This window comes from Furipterus horrens, unplaced genomic scaffold (assembly GCF_987537825.1).
Source record: "Furipterus horrens unplaced genomic scaffold, mFurHor1.1.pri manual_scaffold_5, whole genome shotgun sequence".
NCBI lineage: Eukaryota > Metazoa > Chordata > Mammalia > Chiroptera > Furipteridae > Furipterus > Furipterus horrens.
In genome coordinates this window covers 126,988,351-127,015,667 of record NW_028327175.1, presented here as the reverse complement: position 1 = coordinate 127,015,667, position 27,317 = coordinate 126,988,351, and the positions used below count along the sequence as shown (strand labels likewise).

Sequence of the window (27,317 nt, the reverse complement as noted above, 5' to 3'; positions counted from 1 at the left end):
ATGGGCACCATCTCTCCTACCTCAGCAGCCATGGGTCCTCCCCGGCTTCTCCAGCCCCTGGGCCAGCTTCCCTTTTACCTGCCTGCCCTGGGGACTTCACATTCCTGCACCGGACATGAGGACAGCGGCATTCTGTGAGGACAGGAAAAGCCACCACTTTATTGTGAATCTTCAAAAGCACCCAAAGGTAAGTGCACTAAACCCACCGGCCACTTGCCACGGCAAATGCCTGCAGCCCTAGAACCTGACCGGTAAGTGCTGCATTGATGTTTTTCACTGAATGCTACAGTTAATTCTTGTGCTTTGGGTCTTCGTGATTGCTTTCCATGGATGTATTGTGAGTGAAGGTGCTGTCAGGGTGGACCTAAGGGAAAGTACGAAGCACTTGGTGCGGCCTCAACTTTCAGTTTCTTTCTTCAACTTGTCCTGGGAGGGGAGCGAGGTTTTCTTTTACCCTTATTAACCAAGGCCTTGAATTGAAGGACTAACTCTCCAATTATAAGGTTTTAAGCTAGCGTAGGAACAAATTCTGGGAGGGTGACCTTTTTTGAGGCTCAAAATCAATGTGGTTACTTGAGTCTATGTTAGTATTTCAAGCAAAGTGGTAGGCGAGGGAATGTGCTTAAAAAGCTTCTCCTCATTTTTTTCAATTCTTGTTTTCTCATTCTGCACTAGTTGACTGTTTATATCTTCCTTATGTTCCAAACCATTGTTTTGAACCCTGGTTTCCTTTCCTTCAGCATTGGTTTTCTGTGGGTTTTCCTTTGTCTCATTTAGCGTTTTCTATACTTAAGCATATCTGTCAAGTCTGTGAGCATCTTTATCACCAGTGTTTTGAACTCTGTTTCTGTTAGGTTGGTTAACTTTTCATCTGTTAGGTTGACTATCTCCTCGTCGCTTAGTTCTCTCACTGGAATCTTGGTCCATTCCCTCTTTGATCCATACTTCTCTGTCACCTCATCTTGACAGGCTCCTATGTTTCTTTGCCTCTGTGTCTTAGGTAGAGTTGTCGCACCTGTTACATTGTAAGGGGTGAAGCCTTAGGTATTCATCAGTACAGGGTGACCCGTTTCACCGCGTTGTGGTCCTGCATGTGGGGGAGGGGTCTGGAGGGAACAATGCCACTTGTTCAGCACTCACCCCATTCCAGGCACTTCTTCCACTTCCCCTATGGGACTGGCACCCCTCTAGCTGTTGCCCTGGCCGCCGTTTCCAGAGTGGGTGGATCTGTGGATGTTCTAGAACTGTGGGGGCCCTTTAAACAAGTGAACTTTGCTGAGAGATTGGCAGTTTCTTCCTCTTTCCTAACCCCCACTGTTTTTCACATTCAGAAGGAATGAGGCTTTATTTTCCCTAGTGCTGGAGCCATGAACTGCGCAGTCTGGTCTGGTGCTGGGAACACTCCCCAGGTGTCCCTCCTGACTTTTGTAATGTGAGACTGCACTTTCCACCAGCCTGCCACTGCCACCACTGCTGCCATGGCCACACCACATTCTCTCTGCCCCGGCTTCACCCCTCTTATCTGTCTGGATGAGTATTTCTTCTTTATATCTTTGTTCGTTGGACTTCTATGTAGCCTGATTTTCTGGAACTTCTGTCTGTCTCTAATTTTGAGGTAGTTATATTCCTTCTTAGTTGTGGAGGGAGATGCAGTGTGTCTGTCTAGGCCTCCATCTTGCCCAGGAGCTCTCAAACCTGATTCTTAAGCCTTCTCCCTCAAAAACCAGTTTTGCTTTAGTTCTGAGATTTCTTCCTCAGATAGGAGAAATTGTCCTAAGGGTCTATTAAAATGATGGCTTGGTACTGCTGGGTTAAAGCCAGGTGTTTTCACTGTCATTCATTAGTCTCTGAAGCACCCTAGATGATAAGCCCTACTTGCTTTAGTTTATGCCAGTCTTCATGCAAACTTTAGCTTTCTTGGGGAAACTTTTACTGAGCACAGACTTACAGAGAATACGGAAGTTATAATCTAGAGCAGATTTGCAAACAGTGTCTGTGGGTCAGACCCAGCCTGCTGCTTGTTTTTATATGGCCCACAAGCCAAGAATAGTGTTTATTTATATCTTTAGGTGGCTGGGGAAAAAGCAATATTTTTTGACACAGGTAAACGATATAAATTTCAAATTTTAGTGTCGATGAGTAAAGTTTTACTGGAACACAGCCAGGTCCATTGTGTAAGTATTATCTGTATCTGCTTTTGCACAACAGCATAAGTGAGACTGATAAATGCATACAGCCTTAAATATTCACTCTCTAGCCCTTTACAGAAGTGTTCTAACCCTTGATAGAGCTAATCCCCACCACTAAAGTGTAACATCAGCTTGGCATTCATCAACAAAGGAGGAGATGCATAGTTTTCATCTTGAAAAGTATCTCATACACAGGATTCCCAGATTTACCTACAATTATGCACATTTGATCTGTGAACTTTAATTTATGAACATTATATTGATTCTTATTTCCAAACCAATTTTCTTCACTTAGCTGGACAACCACACTCTTAATTTTCCTTCTACTTTACTGGCCACTTCTTCTGAAACTCCTTTGCCAGTTCTTCTCTTCTTCTAAAATTCTAAATTTTTGAGGGTTCCCAGCACTTAGTCCTTGGCCTTCTTCTTTTCTCCCTTCATTGATAACATAGATGATCTTATCAAATTTCATAGTTTTAATACCCCTAATACACTGATAATTCCCAAATGTAATTAATTTCTCAAGAAAATATAACAATTATATGCATATATGTGACAAACAATAGAGCCCCCAAGCTATATAAAACAAACATTGAGAGAATTGAAGGGAGAAATAGACCGTTTTACAATAATAGTTCAAAACTTCAGTACTCTAGTTTTAATATTTGATAGGATATCTAGATAGAAAATCAATAAGGAAATAAACTTTAAACAATATCATTAACAGCTAGACTGGACAGACATATATAGAACACTCTATCCAACAATCGCAGAAAATACATTTTTCTCAAGTGTCCATAGAAATTTTCCCCAGGATAAATCGTATGTTAGTCCACAAAACAGGTGTTGATATGTTAATGCAGACAGAGCACTGGGGAGTCTCCTCATTGGTCAAGATGGGGATGGGGGGAGGTTCTTACACAGAGTGAAACAAAAGCTAGAAAGATAAATGGATAGGGCCCACGTGTGCCAAAACCTAGAAATATGAATGAATAGGGCCCAGAGCATGTCGAAAGCTAGGAAGATGAATAAATAGGGCTTGGATAAAAAAATTTTTTAAAAAGTTCTCCCCTCCCTGTCCCTGTAAGAACTGTGGGATTGAGCAGGAAGCAGGGATAGGCTTTGAGATGGGAGTCCACCATTCTCCCAAGTCATGTGGCATCTGAATAAAACCTCTTTTCTTTTGCACCAGCACCTGCCTCATGAGTTTGGCTTTCACTGCAGAAGGCAGTTGAACTTCTGTTTGTTTGCTTACAGTTTGCGGCAACTCTTGCAGGACTGTGTGAACTTCAGAAAGCCCTGGAGGGCCCTGGCTTGGATTCCAGCTACCTGTGGCAGGCTGACCCCAGAATGGGACTGTGAGAATTTCCCCAGCAGCCGCAGAGAGCATTTCTCAGGGAATTTCCCTGCACTCCTTCTCAAGGAGTCAGCTGGCTGAAACATTTGGTTGGTGAAATGAAATGGGTTTTAGGGAATTAGATGAACTCCCCTAAGTCAAACTGGCATTCACACTAGGGGTCTTCTATCCTTGCTGCTTGGGCTTTGTCAGAGGGGGATTATGGTTGGTTGAGGCCCCCGGCGCAGAAGAAAATATTGGGCCCCTTAAAAAAAAAGAGAGAGACAGGGAAAATAAAAATACATGTTAACCATATTATTAAATAAATAAAAAATATTACGTACTATTAATGTTTTATTTTTAATAAAATTTGAATACAATATATGTATAATATAATTAATAATAGCATAATAATAATCACAAAGTTTTGATGTCGTTTCATTTTTCTGGCTACCAATGAAAATAAAAATGTAAAATTGAATAGTCTCAATGATTAGAATACTAGAGAAGAGATTTTTCATTATAATGCAATAAATTAATGATTAATTAAAATTCAGAAATTATTCATAAACTATGAAAATCCAGGTGCTGATGTAACAACAGGAATTAATTTTATTTTAATATAATTTCAACAATGGGAATTAATTTTATTTTAATATAATATCAACTTACTTGAATATTTATTTATACACACAGAAAAGTTTTTATTTTTTATTTTATTTTTTTAAATGTTTTTTATTGATTATATTGTTACAACAGTTCCAATTTTCTCCCCCTTGCTCCCCTCCACCCAGCACCCCCCTCCTCCAGCAATCCCCCCCAAGTCCATACCCCTGGTTCGTAAAAATTAACTATCCCCCCCCTCTCAAATATTAGGACCCTTTGTAATCTTGTAAAGGACAATGGGCGAAGGTCTCAAGCTCCTCTAGCTGCTTCAAGCTGGACATGGTCGTCGTCCTACCTACCCTTGGGTCCAGAAAACCCTAATAAGAGTGGGGGTGTGGAGTGGAGGGTGGCCTTCCCACATGGGGAAGGATCGTGCAGACTCCAGGTCAGTTGGCTGTCTCTGGTCAACGGCGTGCTTGGTTTAACAGGCTGGTGTCCTTGTTGTGTTCTGGGGGCAACAGATTTGGCGAAAAGGGTTAAAAGACATCATTCAATCCATAACTACTAGATGACAAAAGGCAGGGATTAATTTTTCAATGTTCCATATTAGGGAAAAAAAAAAAAAAGGCTTCTTTGTAAGAAGGTGTGCTAGGCACGTCTCACCTGTCCAAAACCCTTTTGCCCATTACACTTAGTTTGGGCTGAGGTAAATAGTTTAGGTTTCCCCCCTCTCAGACCTCTGGGCCTTTTCTGTCCAAGCCATTAGGATTGAAAATAGAAACCTGTTTTAAAGTGAAGCCCACAGACCACCCCATTCTTCACCAACCCAGCCATTTAGTTCAGCCAAACCGTTGAGTCTCAGGAGGCAGCGCTGCAGAGAGGATTAAGTGAGGCTTATGTGTACAGATAATCACTCAGGTAATGCGATCATAGGCTTATGTCCTTTGAAAACAAAAAACACGTGTTAATTTATGTAACATAACCCGCAAACAAGTCTCTAAATCTGGAGAAGAAACTTTTAAGACGGTTAGTTGCCCTGTTTTATACTCTACTACTGATCATTGTGATTTTCCTTGAATAATAATTTTTCTCCCTAAGGTTACCCTCCTTGTCTTTAAAGGGACTACATTAAGTCCATTTTTAATTTATCCTGTTTGTTTGGATAAACATAACAAGAGCAGCAAATGATCACTTTTGATCTTTAGTTCTGCTTTGCTGGAACTTACCCAAGGAATATTTGGGGTGACCTTCAGTCTGTTCTTCAGGGCACAGAAGCTGAGCCACATATCTGGCATTCATCCTTGCCTGTACACACCTGTTTTTTCCAAGTCTTTCTGGTCTTTCCTTGTGCCTTAAGGTCCCTTCTAGCCATCTTTCAGGAAAACAACCTTCGTTCCTTCCCTGGAAAGATTGCTGTGGACCGCACAACCAACCATGGTACCAGGCCTTTTATCTCACGGGCTTTTATTACCTTTGAAAGTCATTCCCAGTTCCTCAGGGCTTTCTGGTAACAATCTGAGCCCAAGTATGTTTCCTTTAGGCTTGACATTCCAGTCAAATACTTGGTCAAAAAAAAAAAAAAAAGAACCTCTGTTGACAACTGGTCTTATTAGTTCTATGCAAAGGAACTTATGTCATTACTTACTTGTTTAGAATGCCAAACTCTGGAGGGATCAAATAGGGAGAAAAATATACAACGTGAAGGAAAATCTTTGTCCTAATATTCACTGAACTGGCATTTCCATTCTTCATATTTTCATTTTTCCCCCACTAAAAAAATTTTTTGTTTGTTTTTCCATTACAGTTGTTTCACTTTTTTAGCCCTCTTGTTTCCCTGCACCCTGTCCCTCCCCTCCCCCACATTTAGTCCCCACTCAGTTGCCCCTGTCTGTGGGTCATTCATATATATATATATTTTTTAACTTGACCCTTCCCCTTACACCTTTCTTTTCCTCCCCCCCCGCCCCCCTTGTTACTGTTAGTCTACTTCTTGTTTACATACCTCTGGTTCAATTTTGCTCATTTGTTTGTGTTGTTCATTAGTTTCCTGTAATAGGTGACAGCATAAGGTTTTTTTCTTTTGTTGCCTGGCTTATTTCACTAAGCATAATTTTCTCTAGTTCCATCCATGTTGTTGCAAATGGTAGAAGTTCCTTCTTTCTTTCTGCTACATAGAATTCCATTGTGTAAATGTACCATAGTTTTTTGATCCACTCATCTACAGATGGGCATTTAGGTTGTTTCCAGCACTTGGCTATTGTAAATAGTGCTGCTATGAACATTGGAGTGCATAGGTTCTTTTGAATTGGTGTTTTGGGATTTTTTGGATATAATCCTAGCAGAAAAGTTTTTAAAACCATAAATGAAACAAGTACATATCCACAAACTAATTTACATCCCTGCGTATTTGCATATATCCTAAGTCTACACTGCAGGAGAACCTTTGTAAGTATAAAGTAGCAAATATGATTCTATTGCTCCAATGAGTGGTAGTGCAGCTACACAGGGCCTATGCAGTGTAGTATGTGTATAGTATACAGTGCAGTAATGAAATAATGAAAATAAACAAATATAAACATACTATCAGGTTTTACTGCCGATTGTAAACTCGTACATAATTAAAATTGCACATATGAAACCAAACTTGGTGTCATTAGAGAAAAGTGTAAAGCTGGGGTTTTGCGGGGCCCTTCAGAAGTTGCGGCCCAGGGCGTGCACCTGGTGCACCCCCTGTTAAATCTGCCTCTGGGCTTTGTGCTGCTTGGGTCCAGTTAGGACCATTTGCAGTACTGGTTGGTAGGCATCCTTGCTACTTGGGCTTTGTGCCACTTGGGCTTCATGCCATTTGGGGTTCATGCCATATGGGTCTGTTTAGGACTGCTTACATATCGACTGAGAAGAGATAAGACTAGGAAAGGCTTGCTTGTGAGAACTCATTTAGACTAATGAAATTATGGATCCAAGTTATATTTATATGTTCCCACTTTTTGTGGGGTCTTGCAATGTCTAAGGTTTTGGGTTTGTACTTTTGTGCCATAAGGGGTTGTCCTGTTTAGACTTCTGAAGGGAGCCCATATGGACCAAATTTTAGCAGATTGGTCCATGTACAGCTATAATCCAATGATTAAGAAGGAACTGGTTTTCTATTGTAACACTGGTTGTCCTATGTATGCTTTAGATAGAAAATGGCCCTTAAACGGCTCCCTAAATTACTACACCATCAAATTGTAATTGTTTACCAGTGATAAAAGAAATGGGACGAAATTCCTTATGTCCAAGCATTTATATCTTTACACAGTAAGGATTCAGCAAAAAAAAGGCAACAATCTAATGATGCAGAGAAAGGAATTGTCTTCAAAACCCATCCCAAATAGGAAGACACAGGAAAAAAGAGAAATGAAATAAGTCTCTTCAATGCCCTGAACCGAGGGGACCCACGATAAGCAGCAGGAAGATTTCCACTGTCACCACCCCTGCTGCTGGATACTCCTGAAATAAAGTCCAGAGGGGTGACAGCCCCACCCCTGTATGATGAAGAAATTGTCTCCCTCTTGAAGACCTGGCAGGGCACCTGATTTGACCAGGGAGTTACCCTATTTGGAGCAGGACAATTCCCTTTGAGGCAATATCCTAGAGGTAGAATAAACCAAGAAGGCTAGCTAGCTGGTCACTAACAGGCCCATACTCCATTTTCCACTTCGTATTTACTAAAATAGAATAATTTAAGCCCCTCATATAGGGAGGATCCTCAGAAAATGGCAGATCTTGTCACCTCCACTTTGCCACTCACCATCCAAACTGGGCAGATGTACAGGCTCTGCTTAACATCCTGCTAACAGTATATTAAAGGCAGCTACTTATAAATAAGGCTAATGAAGGGGCTCATAGCCTCCTTCAGGAGGATCCAAATAGGATCTGCAACCCAGCCAGGGCAATTCCCTTGACAGGGCCCAACTGGGACCTGAATAGCAGGCACCTACCCTTCTTAGAACATTACAAAGGTGCATATTGGAAGGGTTTAAGAAAGGGGCACCTAAACAAAAAAACCTGAATGTGATATGTGCTGTTGAACAGAAACCAAATGAAGATCCTTCTGAATTTTTAGAAAGGATCTATCAGGTCTATTGAAAGCACACTGATGCTGATCCACAGGCACAAGACAATGTCGGGATGGTAAACATGACTTTTATTGGGTAAAGTGCCCCAGATATCAGACAGAAGCTCCAACATTTAGGTGGGGCATTGAGAATGACTCCCTCCCAGATGGTGGACATAGCTTTTAAAGGTTACAATGCCCAGGAAACAATAAAATTAAAACAGGCCACTGTTTTTCTCAGAAACAGTAGAGGGAAACCAGAAGGAAAGGTGGTACCTGAAATGAAAAAGGAGAGACCTGCTAGGTGCCAATCAATGTGCTTATGCAAAGAGGAATGTCATGGGAGAAAGAACTGTCTGAAACTCAAAAGGAAAAATAGAAAGGATAGAAACCCTTAATGAGAAATGTTAGAAGGGAAGGTATTGGCTGATGGCAGGGCACATGGGAAAATATCAAGCCATTTTTTTAGACAATACCCATATTACCTTGAAAACCAACATTACCTTAAACCCAGCCACTCTACTCCCAGACTCAGAGGAAAGCTCAGATCTCCATAATGATTGCTTGGACATTATTGACTAAGTTTATTCCAGCAGACCAGATCTCTCAGACAAGCTGCTGACAGAACCTGACTGGGAATTACATACAGATGGAAGCAGTTTCATGGAGAATGATCAACGACAATCTGAATATGTAGTAGTCACCACGGGCGAAGTATCAGAAGCCCAAACCCTTGCCATAGGAACATTGGCACAAAAGGCTGAACTGAGAGCCCTCACCAGAGCCTTAGAATCATCCCAGGGAAAGAATGTTAACATCTATACTAACTCTAAATATGCCTTCATGGTAGTCCAAGCCCATGGGACAATATGGGAAGAAAGAGGGCTTTTAATTTCAGGAAATAAGGACATCAAACATCCAAAAGACATTGCTAAAGGCAGAATCAACAGTCAGATTGCCATAATGCACCACCTAGGACACCAGCAGAGAAGTTCCCAAACAAGTCAGGGAAACCAAACTGCTGATAAAGCAGCAAGATAAGTTGCTGAAGGCTTCTGCTTCTTGGGGCTTTGATCCACCCACCCCTCCCGGACTGGTGAGAATTTAAACTCCATTACACAGAATGAGATGAACAGACCCATGAATGGGTTTTCTCTAACACTGACCTTAATTCTATATAAAAAATTAACACTCATGGTATGATCTTACTCCTTGAAGCCCTAGTATGTCCCATCTACAAACACCTACATGAAGGGACCCGTTATGGAAGGGAAGCTTTAATGGACCTCACTAGACCACACTTGAAGGACCCCATTTACAAAACACCATTCAGAAGATTATCCAAGCCTGTCAGATGTGCCAAAAACAATCCTAAGACAGAAAGTGCTCCAACAGGAAAGAGATTACAATATAAAGGGATATACCAACTTCTGGTCAAGATGGTGGCATAGGCAAACACAGCTTGCCTCCTTGCACAACCACATCAAAATTACAAACTGGACTTCTGGCAAAGATGGAAGCATAGATAGACACTCTGTATCGCCCTTCACACCTAAGAAGGAATGTATCTACTTCAAAACTATGAAAAACAATAAGAAGTTCCAGAAAATATAACTAAAGGGAAGTCCAACAAATAAGTGAGAAATACTCATCTAGGCAGGTAGGAGGGGTGGATCTTGGGCGAAGAGGATCCAGTGTTGTGGCACCAGCACCAGCAGTGGCACCGGTGGCAGGGACATCAGGGGTGGCAGTGGCACTGGCAGAAGCAACAGCAGTGGAAAGTACAGTCAAAAATTATAAAAGTTGGGAAGAAAACCTGAGGAACTATCCTAGCCCCAGACCACACCAGGCAGCTCACGGTTTTAGCGTTGGGGAAAATAAAGCCACATTGCTTCTGACTGAAAATCAGTAGGGGTTGGGACAACAGAAGAAACTGCCTGTCCCTCAGCAGAGTCCATTTGTTTAGTGGAAAAGGGGTGCATTGTGAGCAGGTGTCATTGTTCCCTCTCAGAACCCTCCCCCACATACAGCATCACAACATGGTGAAACCGGTTGCCCTGTACTGATGAATACCTAAGGCTGCACCCCTTACAATGTAACAGGTGCAACAGCTCTACCTAAGACATAGAGGCAAACTCAGAAGGCTGTCAAGTGCAGGAGACAAAGAACTATGGCCCAAAGAACGGAGCAGCTCAGGATTCCAGTGGGAGAACTAAGCAATGAGGAGATAGCCAACCTAACAGATGCACAGTTAAAAATGTTACAGAAACAGGAGAGTCCAAAAATCCCCGGAGTTTGTGGCTGGGGGATGGGGAGAAGGAAGCAGCTTTCAGAATGCCTCCACATGCCTGAGGCTGATGGCCGGTGTCTTTTATTATGTAAATTGCTATAATGCATCCAAAGCCTCAGGTGGATGGGAGGAGTATTGAACCAGGGGATGGTATGGAAAGCACACAGAGCCTACGTGGGTTCTGCCAATGGTCAGAACTATTGGCAACACTGACTGCGTCAGACGCAGTCAGGGATATATAGGCAGCTGCGAACACTTTAGGGGGGCACGCTCGGGGGCACACTCTGGGGCTGTCTCCCTCACTGGTGAGTGTTCACAGAGGTGCTCTGGAGAAGGAAAGGAGATCCACGTGGTTTGCAGGAAGAAGGCAGTTTACAAGGAGGCTGAGAATCCAGGCGGTCCTGCATTGAGAGCTGGAGGACACCACAGCACAGAAAGGACTTCGCCAATCAGATTGAGTGATTGGCAGCTGCTGGTAAAGCTGAACTGTGCCTAGGAAGTAGGGAAACGGTGTTTCTGACCCCCCTAAAACCGGTTAGGTTTGGTAGAGGGGAGGCAAGGATATGTGTAACTGTTAAATAAACAATTTTTCTTTTCACTCAAATATAATGTTCAGAGTTGTAATTTTGGCGGCGGGCAATCGGACCCCTAACTAAAGAGCCTGTGGGTTTGTTTTCAATTGGAGCAGCCCAGGGGCTCTGTAACAGAAGCAACATAAAATAACAAGGTCTAGGGGAGAGGGGCCTCCTGGAGATGAGATAGATCCAAGCTCTTGAGGCCTCTGGAAGCTGCCTTCCGCATCTACAGCCATGCCACCCTGAACGTGCACTATCTCATCTGATCTCCGAAGCTAAGTAGTGTCAGGCCTGAATTACACTCAGAGTACTTGGATGGGTCCTGCAAAATCAAAGCATCTATGCTTATAAAAGTACACTTTCAGGTGTGAAACTAGCACACTGGCCACCGAACACAGGCACCCACCGCCGCAGCGCCCAGGCACTCCCCAGCCCACCCCAATAGGTTCGAAGCTGTTACAGAAACAAAGGTGTCCAAAAACAAACCCCAGAGTTTGCGGCTGGGGGATGGGGAAAGGGAAGCAGCTTTTAAGACGCCTTTGCATGCCTGGGGCTAGTTGTTAGTGTCTTTGTTATACAAAATGGCTTTGATACTTCCAAGGCCCAAGAAGATGGGAGGAGTCTTGAACTGTGGGATGGTGCAGAAGGAGCCTACGGAGCTTGCCTAGGGTTCTGTGAATGGTCAGAACTGGTTGCAACACCCACTGAGTCAGAGGACGCAGTCAGGGATATATAAGCAGCTGTGGACTCTCACTCACTCGGACTTGCTCTCTCAGTCTCACGCTCTCTCTGGCTCTCTTGGTCTCATGCTCTTCCTCTCTCTCTCTCTCGCTCACTCTCACTCTCACTCGCTCTCTCTCTTGCGCTCCCTCCATGCGGCTTGGTGAAGAGGCCTTCTCCATGTGGATTAAAAAAGCTGAGTTCTCCATGCAGTTTTGAGAGGGCTCTCCAGGCTGCTTTAAGAGGCTCTCGCCATGCAGTTTTGAGAAGGAGAGGAGATCCATGCAGTTTTCAGGAAGAAGGCAGTTTACAAGGAGGCTGAGAATCCAGGCGGTTCTGCATTGAGAGCTGGAGGGTACCTCAGCACAGAAAGGACCTCCCCAATCAGATTTGAGTGATTGACAGCTACTAGTAAAGCTGAACTGTGCCTAAGAAGTAGGGAAACGGTGTTTCTGACCCCCCTAAAACTGGTTAGGTTTGGTAGAGGGGAGGCAAGGATATGTGTAACTGTTAAATAAACAATTTTTCTTTTCACTCAAATATAATGTTCATAGTTGTAATTTTGGTGGCGGGCAATCGGACCCCTAACTAAAGAGCCTGTGGTTTTGTTTTCAATTGGAGCAGCCCAGAGGCTCTGTAACAAAAACACTGGTGATAATGATACTCACAGACTTGACAGACAAAATTAAGTATGACGGGGAAGAAATGAAGGCTGTGCTAAGAAAAATGAAGGAAAATCCACACAAAACCAGTGGTAGAGGGAAGGAAACCAGGGTTCAAATCAATGATTTGGAACATAAGGAAGAAATAAACAGTCAATCAGTACAGAAAGAGGAAATAAGAATTGAAAAAAAATGAAGAGAGGCTTAGGAACCTCTGGGAAAGCTTTAAATGTGCCAACATCCGAATCATACAGATGCCAGAAAGAGAAGAAGAGCAAAAAATTGGAAACTTATATGAAAAAGTAAAGAAGGAAAAATTCCCTAATTTGACAAAGGAAATAGACATACAAGTCCAGGAAGCACAGGAAGTTCCAAACAAGGAAGACCCAAAGAGAATCACACCAAGACACATCATAATTAAAATGCCAAAGGTTAAAGATAAAAAAAAAATCTTAAAAGAAGCAAGAGAAAGAAGAGAGTGCCTGTAAGACTATCAGTTGATTTCTCAAAAGAAACGTTGCAGGCAAGAAGGAACTGGCAAGAACTAGTCAATGTGATGAAAAGCAAGGACCTGCAACCAAGACTACTGTATCCAGCAAAACTATCATTTAGAATGGAAGGGCAGATAAAGTGCTTCCCAGACAAGATAAAGCTAAAGGAGTTTATCATCAAGCCATTATTACATGAAATGTTAAAGGGACTTAAGAAAAATAAGAAGATCAAAACTATAAACACTAAAATGACAACAAACTCACAACTATCAACAACAGAATCTAAAAAATAAAAACAAAAACAAACTAAACAAACAACCAGAATAAAAAAATAAACATAGGTATGGGGATAATTTAGAGGGGTATCAGCTGGGAAGGTGAAGAAGAGAAAGGGGGAAATGGTGCAGGAATTAAGAAGCATAATTGGTAGGCTCAAAATAGACAGGGGGAAGTTAATAATAGTACAGGAAAGTGTGAAGCCAAAGAACATATATGCATGACCCATGGACATGAGCTAAGGGGGATGGAATTGCTGGAGGGTAAGTGGGGTAAATGGGTGGAGGAGAGCAAAGGGAAAAGAAATTGGGACAACTGTAACAGCATAATCAATAAAATATACTTAAAAAATTACAAACAAAATATAGAACAATCATTACTCAGAACTGTCAGAAATTGGTTGAATGAAAGTCTAACAACTATGGAATTAAAGAAACTACATCCAATTAGACTGATAGGAGAGGTGAAGATGTGGAGCAGGCTGGTCAAACATTCACACGACATGGATAAATTCAGGAGGGATATTTCAGGAGTGAGGAGTCCTTACCCCACACAAGACTCCCCAGCCCAAGGTTCCAGTGCCAGAAAGATAATTTCCCATAACTTATGGCTGCAAACACCATCATGGATTGAATCAGTCGAAGAAACTTCTCCCATCCCAAGCAGCTCCTCCTGAAGAATCGACCCACGGACTTACACAGACTCACTCCTTCTGAGCTCCAGCACTGGATTGCAACTTGAAAGGCAACAGTGGCATACGGGGAGAAACTGAAGTGTCTGGCATCAAGGTGAAAACTGGGGGACAGCTTTCTCCCAGACAGAAAGGTGGGAAGAGGCCATTGTCCCTTTTTTAAACCCTCCATCCACAAAGCCACAGAGCTGGCAGGCTGATGCCATACCTGCGACTCCATCAACCTGGTTTACACTGTTTGATGCACTGTGGAGATCCCCAGAGACTCTGCCCAACCAACAAATGGGCCCACCCAAGCTGCTTTTCCATATGAATGGCTGGTCTTGGCTCATGCTTCACAACTTCCTAAATCCTCCTAAACAAGCAACAGTCAGCCTCAGTGAGCCCCAATCCTCAGGCAGGCACTAGCAGCAGCCATCCTAGATTCACGGTTTGGCTTTGTCTGGGAATCTCCAAGCCTAGCACAAGTAGCAGCAATATCCAACTGTTCTAAAGCTCAGGCAGGGTGGCCCCAAGCAGAACACAGATGGGGGATGACCTTGGCCTGCACCACCCAGGAAACCTCAGGGCCTGTGTGCCCAGTGAACAGCTATAGTCATGTCAGAACACCGCCCTGCTCCTGCACAGCTGATCCAATGGTGTGGAGAATGCGTGAGGGAGTAGGAGGAGCTGGGTGAAGGGGAACAAAGGGAGAAAAATTGAGACAGCTGTAATAGCATAATCAATAAAATATAAAATAAAAATCAGAATAATACATTTTGTAATGAAGCAATCAGATGTTAGTTTATTTTTAAATTTGCATTTGTATATTTTGAACTCTATTAAAGCGGGTCATACTTATATTAAACAACTGATTTTTGCTTTTATATAATATTTTTAAAGTATATTTTATTGATTATGTTGTTACAGTTGTCCCAATTTCTTTCCATTTTGCTCCCCTCCATCCCATCCCCCACTTCCCTCCAGCAGTCCCACAGCCCTTAGTTCATGTCTATGGGTCTTGTCTGTATGTTTATTGAGTTCTCCCTTTCCTATACTATTCTTATCATTTCCCTGTCTATTGTACATACCAATCAACCCCCACACTATTTTATCCTATTCTTAATCCCTACACCATGTCCCCTTTTCTCCCCTTTTCTCCTCCCAGCTGATAGATAACCTTCCAAATTATCCCCATATTTATGTTTCTTTTCCTATTCCGGTTGTTTGCTTAGTTTGTTTTTGTTTTTATTTTTTAGATTCTGTTGTTGATAGTTGTGAGTTTGTTGACATTTTAGTGTTCATAGTTTTGATCTTTGTATTTTCCTTAAATAAGTTCCTTTAACATTTCGTGTAATAATGGCTTTATGATGAACTCCTTTAGCTTTGCCTTGTCTGGGAAGCACTTTATCTGCCCTTCCATTCTAAATGATAGTTTTGCTGGATTGAGTAATCTTGGTTGTAGGTCCTTGCTTTTCATTACATTGAATACTGCTTGCCAGTCCCTTCTTGCCTGCAAAGTTTCTTTTGAGAAATCAAATGATAGTCATATAGGCACCCCTTTGTAGTTAGCTCTCTGCTTTTCTCTTGCTGTTTTTAAGATTTTATTTAACCTTTAACATTTTATTTTATTATTCTTTCTTATTTATTTATTTATTTATTAGGGGGTACCCCCGCTCTGTAACAATTTCTCCTTCTTGGACTTAAGACCCTTTATAATCTTATAAAGACCAATAGGTGAAGGTCTAATGCTTCTCTAGCTGCTTCAAGCTGGACATGGCTGTCGTCCTACCTATCCTTGGGTCCAGAAATCCCTAAAGTGAGTTGGGCTGTGGAGGAGAGGGTGGCCTTCCCACATGGGGAAGGATCTTGCAGACTCCAGGTCAGTTGGCTGTCTCCAGGCAACAGCATGCCTTGTTGTATTATGGGGCAGCACATTTGGCAACAGGGTTAAAAGGCATCATTAAAACCACAACCACTAGAGGACAAAGGCAGGGATTAATTTTTCAATGTCCCACATTAGGGAAAAAAAAGCTTCTTTGGAGGAAGTGTGCATGGCACGTCACACCTGTCCAAAGCCCTTTTGCTCATTATACTTAGTTTGGCTGAGGGGAATATTTTAGGTTTCCCCCCCACTCTCAGACCTCTGGGCTCTTTCTGTCCAAGCCATTAGGATAGAAAAGAGAAACCAGTTTTAAAGTGAAGCCCACAGACCACCCCATTCTTCACCAACCCAGCCACTGAGTTCAGCCAAACCCTTGAGTCTCAGGAGGCAGCGATGCAGACAGGATTAAGTGAGGCCTATATATACAGACAATCACTCAGGTAATGAGATTATAGGCTTACGACCTATGAAAACAGAACACACGTGTTAATTTATGCAACATAACCCACAAACTAGTCTCTAAATCTGCGAGGCTGTCTTATTGGGAAGACATCCAGTTACAAGGCATTTGACATTCTTCTTGCCTGTAAATTAAGCATCTTTGATGATGTCACAGACCTAGTTTAACTTTCAAATGAAAACAAACTTTAATTGAAAATAAACTTTAAAGACAGTTAGCTGCATTACTTTATAGTCTACCACCGAGCATTGTGATTTTACTTGAATCGTGATTTTTCTCCTTAAGATTACCCTCCTTGTCATTAAAGAGACTGCATCAAGTCCAGTTTAAATTTATCCTGTTCATTTGTATAAACACAACAAGAGCAGCAAATGATCACATATGATCTTTAAGTCTGCTTTGCTGGGACTTACACAGAAACCTTTAGGGTGACTTTCAGTCTGCCCTTCAGGGCACAGAAGCTGAGCCACATACCTGCCATTCAGCCTTGCCTCTAAACACCTGTCTTTTCCAAGTCCTTCAGGTTTTCCTTTGTGCCTTAAGGTTCCTTCTAGCCATCGTTCAGGAAAGCAACCTTCGTTCCTTCCCAGGAAAGATTGCCATGAACCGCACAACCAACCAAGGTACCAGGCCTTTTTCCTTGTATGTTTTTATTACCTTCGAAAGTCAATCTCAGTTCCTCAGGGCTTTTTGGTGACAACCAGAGCCCAGGCATATCTCCTTTAGGCATGACATTCCAGTCAAAGTCTTGGTTAACAAAATCTTTATTAAAAATTGGTCTTATTAGTTTTATGCAAAGAAACTTATATCATTACTTATGTCTTCAGAATGCCAAATTGTGGAGGGATCAGGTAGGGAGAAAAATATACAGTGTGAAGAAAAATCCTTGTCCTTCTAATTTCAGTAAAATTGCATTTGCATATTTTACATGTTGTTTTGTTCACTTTCCTACATGTGAAGTTCTTTTTGGGGGGGGGGCGGTGGGGATTTGTTGGCTCTATTTATTTATTTTGTTTTCCTTTCTTTTCCCACTACACATTTTTGTTCGTTTGTTTTTCTATTACAGTTGTCCCACTTTTGTTTCCTCCATTGCTCCCCCAACCCTACCCACCCCATTTCACACAATCAGTGCCCACCCCGTGGTCCATGTCCATGGGTCATTTATATATGTTCTTTGACTAGACCCCTTCCCTTCTTACCCTATTCTCTCCCTTCCCCTTCCCCACTTGTCACTGTTAGTCTGCTGCTTGTTTACATGTCTCTGGTTCAGTGTTGCTCATTTGTTTGTGTTGTTCATTAGTCTCCTGTATTAGGTGATATCATATGGTATTTGTCTTTCATTGCCTAGATTATTTCACTAAGCATAATTTTCTCTAGTTCCATCCATTTTGTCACAAATAGTAGGAGTCCTTCTTTCTTTCTGCTACACAGTACTCCATTGCATAAATGTACCACAGTTTTTTGATCCACTCATTTACAGATGGGCTGTCAGGCTGTTTCCAGCACTTGGCTATTGTAAATAATGCTGCTATGAACATAGGGGTGCATAGGTTCTTTTCAACTGGTGTTTCAAGGATTCTTTAGGTATAATCCTAGCAGTGGAATTGCAGGTTCAAAAGGCGGTTCCATTTTTAGTTTTTTGAGGAAATTTCAGACTGCTTTCCATAATGGCTGCACAGTCTACATTCCCACCAGCAGTGCACTAGGGTTCCCTTTTCTCCACATCCTTGCCTGCACATGTTTGATTTGTTGATGATGGCCATTCTGACTGGTGTGAGGTGGTATCTCATTGTGGTTTTTATTTGCATCTCTCTGATGGCTAGTGATGTTGAGCATTCTTTCATATGTCTATGGATCTTCTGTATGTTCTCTTTGGAGAAGTGTTTGTTCAGGTCCTTTGCCCATTTGTTAATTGGGTTGTCTGTCTTCTTGGTGTTGAGTCATATAAATTCTTTATATATTTGGAGATCAATCCCTTGTCTGAGGTATCATTGGCAAATATATTTTCCCATATTGTTGTTTCCCTTTTCATCTTGCTGATGCTTTCTTTTGCTGAACAGGAACTCTTTAATTTGATGTAGTCCCATTTGTTTATCCTTTCTTTATTTCCCTTGCCTTAGGAGATATCTTGGTGGAAATATTGCTACATGGGATATCTGAAAGTTTTCTGCCTATGTTGTCCTCTAGGACTTTTATGGTGCCATGGCTTACACTTAAGTCTTTGATCCAGCTTGAGTTTATTCTGGTGTACGGTGTAAGTTGGTGGTCTAGTTTCATTTTTTTGCATGTCCCTGTCCAGTTCTCCCAACACCATTTGTTAAAGAGGCTATTTTCACTCCATTTTATATTCCTTCCCCCTTTGTCAAATATTAGTTGACCTTATAGACCTGGGTTTATTTCTGGGCTCTCTATTCTATTCCATTGATCTATATGTCTGTTCTTATGCCAGTACCAGACTGTTTTGATTCCGCTGGCCTTGTAGTAGAGTTTGATATCAGGTATTGTGATTCCTCCTACTGTGTTCTTCTTCCTCAAGATTGCTGTGGCTATTTGAGCTCCTTTTTGGTTCCATATAAATTTTTGAAGTATTTGTTCTAGGTCTGTGAAATATGTCATTGGTATTTTAATAGGGATTGCATTGAATCTATAAATTGTTTTGGGTAGTCTGGACATTTTAATGGTGTTGATTCTTCCCATTCATGAACATGGTACATGCTTCCATTTATTTGTATCTTTCTTAATTTCTTTCTTCAGTGTTATATAATTTTATGAGTACAGGTCTTTTACCTCCTTGGTTAAGTTTATTCCTAGGTACTTTATTTTTCTTGTTGCTATAGTAATTGGATTTTTCTTCTAGTTTCTATCTTTGATATATTATTGTTGGTGTACAGAAATGCCTTTAATTTCTGAATATTGACTTTGTACCCTGCTATTTTGCCAAATTTACTTATTAGGTCAAGTAGTTTTTTTTGTGGAGTCTATTTAGTTTTCTATGTACACTATCATGTCATCTGCATATAATGACAGTTTTACTTCCTCTTTTCCAATTTGGATGCCTTTTATTTCTCTTTCTTGTCTGATTATTGTGGCTAGAACTTCCAACACTATGTTGAATAGGAGTGGAGACAGTGGACATCCTTGTCCTGTTCCTGACCTCAGTGGTAATGCTCTCAGTTTTTGTCCATTGAGTATGATGTTGGCTTCAGGTGTCTCGTATATGGCCCTTATTATGCTGAGGTATGCTCCCTCTATTCCCATTTAGCCGAGAGTTTTCATCATAAATGGGTGTTGTACTTTATCAAATGCTTTTTCTGCATCTATTGATATGATCATGTGTTTTTTGTGTTTCATTTGTTTATGTGGTGTATTACATTAAAGCAACCTTGCATTCTTGGTATGAATCTCACGTGATCGTGGTGTATGATTTTTTTAATGTGTTGCTGGATCCTGTTTGCCAATATTTTGTTTAGAATTTTTGCATTTATGTTCATCAGTGATATTGGCCTGTAGTTTTTTTTTTTGTTTGTTTGTTTTTGTTGTGTCTTGACCTGGTTTTGGAATTAGGGTAATACAGGCTTCATAGAACGAGTTTGGGAGTCTTCCCTTTTCTTGGATTTTTTGGAACAGTCTGAGAATGAAAGGAGTTAGTTCTTTCCTAAGAGTTTTGTAAAATTCACTTGTGAAGCCATCCTGTCCAGGGCTTTTGTGTGCAGGATTTTTTTTATTACTGCTTCAATTTCGCTGGTTGCTATTGGTCTCTTCATCTTTCTGCTTTTTTTTTTTTTTATTCAGTTTTGGAAGATTATATGTTTCCAGAAATTTTTCTATTTCATCTGGGTTGTCACATTTCTTGTGACACAGTTGTTCATAATAATTTCTTACAATCCATTATATTTCTGTGGTATCAGTTGTGATTTCTCCCCTTTCATTTCTGATTTTATTTATTTGGGTCCTTTCTCTTTTTTTCTTGATGAACCTGGTTAAAAGCTTTTCGATTTTGTTTATCTTTTCAAAGAACCAGATCCTAGTTTTATTAATTTTTTGAATTGTTTGTTTAGTCTCTATGTCATTTAATTCTGCTCTGACCTTGATGATTTCCTTCCTTCTACTCACTCTGGGCTTTGTTTGTTGTTGTTTCTGTAGTTATTGTAGCTGTAGGGTTAGATTTTTTATTTGAGATTCTTTTATCCCTTTTAGGTAGGCCTGTATTGCTATGAAGTTTCCTCTCAAGACTTTTTTCACTGTGTCCCATAAGTTTTGAGTTGTTGTGTGTTCATTATCATTAGTTTCAAAACACTTTTTGATTTCTTCCTTGATGTCATAGTTAACCCATTCATTTTTTTAGTAGCATGTTATTCATTCTTCATGAGTTTGAATGTTTTTGAGTTTTTTCCTTGAGGTTGATTTCCAGTTTCAGGGCATTGTGATCTGAGAAGATTCTTGATATAATTTCAATTTTCTTGAATTTTTTGAGGCTTGTTTTGTGTCCTACCATGTGTTCTATCTTTGAAAATGTTCCATGTGCACTTGAAAAGATGTATATTTTGCTTATTTGGGGTGAAAAGTTTTATATATATCAACTAGATCCATTGGATCTAAAGTGTTCTTCAATGCTTCAATATCCTTGGGTTTCTTTCCTTTCAAGATCTGTCCATTGTTGACAATGGGGTGTTAAAATTTTCTACTATGAGTGTGTTGCTGTCTATATTCTTCCTGAAGCCTTTCAAGATTTTCCTTACATTTTTGGGTGATCCTATGTTGGCTGCATATATGTTTATCAGGGTTATATTTTCTTGATTGATTTTCCCCTTAGTATTATAAAAATATTTTCTTTGTCTCTTTTTATGGCCTGTGCTGTAAAATCTGTTTTGTCTGATAAAAGCATTGCTACCACAGCTTTTTTTTCATGTCCATTTGCTTGGAATGCTTTTTTCCATTTCTTCACTTTCAGTCTGTGTAAATTTTACGTTTTGAGGTGTGCCTCTTGTAGACAGCACATATGTGGATCATGTTTTCATATCCCTTCTGCTGCCCTATGTGTTTTTATTAGAGCATTATACCGTAAAAGGTTATTATTGACAGGTATTCATTAATTTCCCTTTGTACCTGTGTTCCTCTTCCTCTTTCTTTTTTTTTTCTTACAACATCCCCTTTAGCATGTCTTGTAATGCTGGTTTGGGGGAGATGTATTTTTTTTAGTGTTCATTTGTCTGGGAAACTCCTTGTTTCACCTTCCATTTTGAAAGGGAGCCTTGCTGGGTAGAGTAGTCTTGGTTGTAAGTCCTTTGTTTTTCATTGTTTGAAATATTTTTTGCCATTCCCTTCTGGCTTGTAGTGTTTCTGTTGAGAAATCAGTTGATAGCCTTATTGGAGCTCTCTTGTGTGTTATTTGTTGTTTTTCTCTTGCTGTTTTTAGGATTCTCTCTTTGTCTTTGAATGTTTCCATTTTAATTATGATGTGTCTTGTAGTAGACCTTTTTGCGTTCATCTTCATTGGGATCCTCTGTGCTTCCTGGACTTGCATGACTTTTTCTCTCATCAAGTTAGGAAAATTTTTTTCATTTCTTTTTCAGTCAGGTTTTCTATCCCATGCTCCTCTTCTTCTCCTTTTATCCCTATGAAATGGATATTGTTTTATTTCATGTTGTCCTGCAGTTCTCTTAAACACCCTTCATTCTTTTTCACTTTTTTCATTTTTTTGCATTGTTTGGGAATTTTTCCCGCTAACTCACTGATCCGATGCTCTGCTTCATTTAGCCTGCTTTCGATTGATTCTACTGTGTTCTTCAGTTCAGAGACTGTATTTTTCATTTCTTCCTGGTTCTTACTGATAGTTTCTATGTCCTTTTTTTATGCTGGTGTAGTTCTGTGAGTTCCTTGTAGCTTCCCTGGAGTTCTTTGTAGTTTCCCTGGAGTTCTTTGTAGTTCCCCTGGAGTTCATTGTAGCTTTCTTTGAGTTTTTTGAGTTCATTGAGCTTTCTCATTACTATTTTAAATTTCATGTCTGATAGTTTGCTTGTGTCTATTTCATCTATCCCTCCTTCTGGGAATTTCTCCTTTCTTTTTGGTGGGTGTTGTTTCTGTTTGGTGGGGTGTTATTCCACCTCCCCATTTTGGGCACTGGTCCTGTTTTTTCTTCTTAGATTAATCTGCTTTTATTTTCTGCCTTTATGGTGTGACCTTCTTTATACAGTTGTTGAGCTGCTGCCTCCAGCTGATGCCACTTGGAGAGGAGCAGTCTGCTTAATTGATTTCTCCCATAGCACTTGGGATGCTTCTGTACTGGGACCTAGTTTGCTGCACTCCCAGCTCTTTCTCAAGAGCCAGCACCCAAAACTTATTACAAAGTGCCTCTAGTTCACTTCACTGTCCTTTGGCCTCAGCCAGAGGCTAGAGCATTCTCTCATGCAGGCCAGGGCCAGGTTGACCTGTTGTGTACCAGGACGGGTGGTCCAAGGCGGACTGGTTGCTCGCTTGTTCCGGCGGAGGGGGAGGCCTCGGTGCACCAGTAGACAGGCTGTTGTTGGCCTGTTGGAGTGGCCGGTGCGTTGGTTTCATGCCTGTTGGGGTGGGCCCTGGTGGCGCCTGTGCGCGGTGGCCAGCACATTGGTTTTTTAACAGAACCTCTGGGCTGCTCCGATTGAAACAGAACCCACAGGCCGTTTAGTTAGGGGCCCGATTGCCCGCACCAGAATTACAACTCTCAGTACTAGAGTTTAGTGGAAAAAAATAAAAAGGAACTGTTTATTTAACAGTTAAATAGATTTAGATTACTTGCAGATTTCTGCTGTTGAGTCTTATGTTCTTTAAAATACCCACAAACACATAGAAAAGTCAGAAACACCATTTTGCTACTTCCTAGGCACAGTTAAGCTTTACCAGTAGCTGCCAATCACTCAGTTCTGATTGGGGAGGTCCTTTCTGTGCTGCGGTGCCCTCCAGCTCTCAATGCAGAACCACCTGGATTCTCAGCCTCCTTTTAAACTGCCTTCTTCCTGCAAACTGCATGGATCTCCTCTCCTTCTCAAAACTGCGTGGCGAGAATGTCTTAAAGCGGCCTGGAGAGCCCTCTCAAAACCACATGGAGAACTCAGCTTCTTTAATCGGCATGGAGAAGGCCCCTTCACCAAGCCGCATGGAGGGGGCGCGAGAGAGAGAGAGCACGAGCGAGAGTGAGCAAGAGAGAGAGGGAGAGTGCGAGACCCAGAGAGCCAGAGAGTGTGAGACTGAGAGAGCCTGAGAGAGCGTGAGACTGAGAGAGCAAGTCCGAGTGAGTGAGAGTCCACAGCTGCTTATATATCCCTGACTGCGTCCTCTGACTCAGTGGGTGTTGCAACCAGTTCTGACCATTCACAGAACCCTAGGCAAGCTCCGTAGGCTCCTTCTGCACCATCCCACAGTTCAAGACTCCTCCCATCTTCTTGGGCCTTGGAAGTATCAAAGCCATTTTGTATAACAAAGACACTAACAATTAGCCCCAGGCATGCAAAGGCGTCTTAAAAGCTGCTTCCCTTTCCCCATCCCCCAGCCGCAAACTCTGGGGTTTGTTTTTGGACACCTTTGTTTCTGTAACAGCTTCGAACCTATTGGGGTGGGCTGGGGAGTGCCTGGGCGCTGCGGCGGTGGGTGCCTGTGTTCGGTGGCCAGTGTGCTAGTTTCACACCTGAAAGTGTACTTTTATAAGCATAGATGCTTTGATTTTGCAGGACCCATCCAAGTACTCTGAGTGTAATTCAGGCCTGACACTACTTAGCTTCGGAGATCAGATGAGATAGTGCACGTTCAGGGTGGCATGGCTGTAGATGCGGAAGGCAGCTTCCAGAGGCCTCAAGAGCTTGGATCTATCTCATCTCCAGGAGGCCCCTCTCCCCTAGACCTTGTTATTTTATGTTGCTTCTGTTACAGAGCCCCTGGGCTGCTCCAATTGAAAACAAACCCACAGGCTCTTTAGTTAGGGGTCCGATTGCCCGCCGCCAAAATTACAACTCTGAACATTATATTTGAGTGAAAAGAAAAATTGTTTATTTAACAGTTACACATATCCTTGCCTCCCCTCTACCAAACCTAACCAGTTTTAGGGGGGTCAGAAACACCGTTTCCCTACTTCCTAGGCACAGTTCAGCTTTACCAGCAGCTGCCAATCACTCAATCTGATTGGCGAGGTCCTTTCTGTGCTGTGGTGTCCTCCAGCTCTCAATGCAGGACCACCTGGTTTCTCAGCCTCCTTGCGAACTTTCTTCTTTCTGTAAACCGCGTGGATCTCCTTTCCTTCTCCAGAGCACCTCTGCGAACACTCACCAGCGAGGGAGACAGCCCCAGAGCGTGCCCCCCCCTAAAGTGTTCGCAGCTGCCCATATATCCCTGACTGCGTCCTCTGACGCAGTGGGTGTTGCCAATAGTTCTGACCATTGACAGAACCCCACGTAGGCTCTGTGTGCTTTCCATACCATCACCTGGTTCAAGACTCCTCCAATTCACCTGAGGCTTTGGATGCATTATAGCAATTTACATAATGAAAGACACCGGCCATCAGCCTCAGGCATGTGGAGGCATTCTGAAAGCTGCTTCCTTCTCCCCATCCCCCAGCCACAAACTCCGGGGATTTTTGGACTCTCCTGTTTCTGTAACACTTCTGTTTTGTTTTGTTTTCATTTCTAGCCAGTCTAGTGGGTGTGAAGTACTATCATAGTGTGATTTTTATTTGTATTTTCCCGATGACTAATGATACTGAACACACTTTTTTTTGTGTGTGTGCTTATTTACCATTTGTATATCTTCTTTGGAAAAATGTCTGTTCAAGTTTTTTTGCTCATTTAAAAATTGGGTTCCTTTCATCTGGACATGGCTTTTGCTACATTGGCATCTGTGGGTACAATGGCATTTTTCTCCTCTCTACTGTCCCCCTCTTCTCTGGAGCTCCAGAGGGATCCCGGATCTAGGAATTAAAGATAATTTTGCTGTGTGTCTGGGTTTTCTACTGCTTGCTCTTCTTTAATTATTTCTGTGACTACTTCTTGGCTTAACTCATTTAAGTATTTCCAAGTTTGTCTGCAAAAAGAAAAAAGAAGAATGATAAAAGGCAAAAGCTTATGAGAAGTAAAACAAGAGGCCCAGGGTGAAAAGGCCAGAAGATGCACAAAGAATATTCTTAAACTTCATAAGGAAGTAAAATTAAAAAAAAACAAAACAAAACTGGAGAAGCTCTTTTATCAGGTGATGGGTGAAACCCAGAAATCAGGAAATGGTCTTAAACTTGAGGATGATGAAGATCTGGTGCTTGAAAGTGAGAGTCAGGCATCTTTTACCCATCTCATAGAGAAGCAGCGAAGAGAGGGAAGCTGCCTAAGCTTTCAACCAAAGTGTCACCACCGGCTGAACATGCAACAGAACCCCTGGGCTGCTCCGATGGAAACAGAACCCACGGGCTGCTCAGTTAGGGGCCCGATTGCCCGCTGCCAGAATCATAACTCTCAATACCGGAGTTTGGTGAAAAGAAAAAGAATTGTTTATTTGCACATAGTCCTGCCTCCCCCTCCCAGACCTGGCCAGTCTTAGGAAAGTCAGAAACACCGTTTCCCTACTTCCTAGGCACAGTTCAGCTTTACCAGTAGCTGCCAATCATTCAGTTCTGATTGGGGAGGTCCTTTCTGTGCTGTGGTGCCCTCCAGCTCTCAATGCAGGACTGCCTGGATTCTCAGCCTCCTTGTAAACTGCCTTCTTCCTGTAAACCGCAGGAATCTCCTCTCATTCTCAAAACCGCATGGTGAGAGCTTCTTCTTTAAGCAGCCTGGAGACCCCTGCTCTTCCAGGCCACATGGTGGGAGCCCACGAGAGCCAGGGCCAGAGAGAGAGAGCTAGCCCCAGAGAGACAGAGAGCGCCAGAGCCCACGAGAGCCTGGGCCAGAGAGACAGAGACCCAGAGCGCCAGCGAGAGCCAAAATCTCCGCAGCTGCTTATCTCTCCCTGACTGTGTCCTCTCATGCAGTGGGTGTTGCAAACAGTTCTGACCATTCACAGAACCCTCCATAGGCTCTGTAGGCTCCTTCTGTACCATCCCACAGTCCAAGATCTCTCCCATCTTCCTGAGCCTTGGAAGTAAAGTAGGTCTTTGTGCAACAATGTTTCCAGCCACTAGCCCCAGGCATGCAAGGGCATCCTGAAAGCTGCTTCCTTTTCCCTATCTCCCAGCTGCAAACTCTGGGGTTTGTTTTTGGACTCCCTCGTTTCTGTAACAAACAGACCTCTCAGGATGATCCTGGTTTACCTGAAGAACCTCCTGGAACAACTGAAAAAGTAGTCACTGTTGCTCTCCAATGTCCAGGTGGGAGTGTCCCAAGGGGAAGGTTTTTTAAGTCATGCTGTTCACAGGTGTTATTTGACTGGATGATGAAAGTTGGGTACCATACATCCCTGGGCAGCCTTTCTGCTTCCTTTCCCAGATGGCGTCTGGAAGTGGAGATAGGCCGATCATTGCAGGACAAAAGAGTAGCTGTGCATAGTGTATTCAACAGGGAAGAGAAAGAGCAGAGCAACTAGTTAAGAAATGAGAACTACCCCTCCTACATAAAATCAGTCATGCCACAACCTTACAGCAAAATAAAGGATTCACAGTAGTCATGCCACAACTTGATTGAGCTCAAAGCAGTAAACATTTTAATGTTGATATTCAGGGGAATATATTGACATAAAGGATTAGAAAAAGCTTGCTGCCTGCATATACTAATATTTGGAATGTACCATTTTTATAAAGTACCAGATGAGAGCTAGGTAAAAGTGTATAACATAAAGCATTCAATAATTTACATTTTTCCTTGCTGACATATTTATGTTAAAAAAGTCATATGACTTTGGTTTCTTCCTGTTCATTCCATTTTATCACACTATGAATATTTACCAATTCAGTCAAACTCTTCAAAGTCTTATAAGGAAGAATGTTTATTTTGCTATATTTCTAGAAATTGACCTTTAAAGAACTTTCAAAACTCTTTAAAGCTTTAAAGATCTTTTTGATAGGTTTGTATTAATATTTGCCTAACTAATGTATGAGATTTATATAATTTT

The 27,317-nt window shown here is 41.8% G+C and overlaps 1 pseudogene; it reads left to right on the top strand.

The window, feature by feature from the left end:
* LOC150009761 (UBX domain-containing protein 8 pseudogene) lies at positions 1-26,792 on the top strand (annotated as a pseudogene).
* The last annotated feature ends 525 nt before the right edge of the window (positions 26,793-27,317 follow it).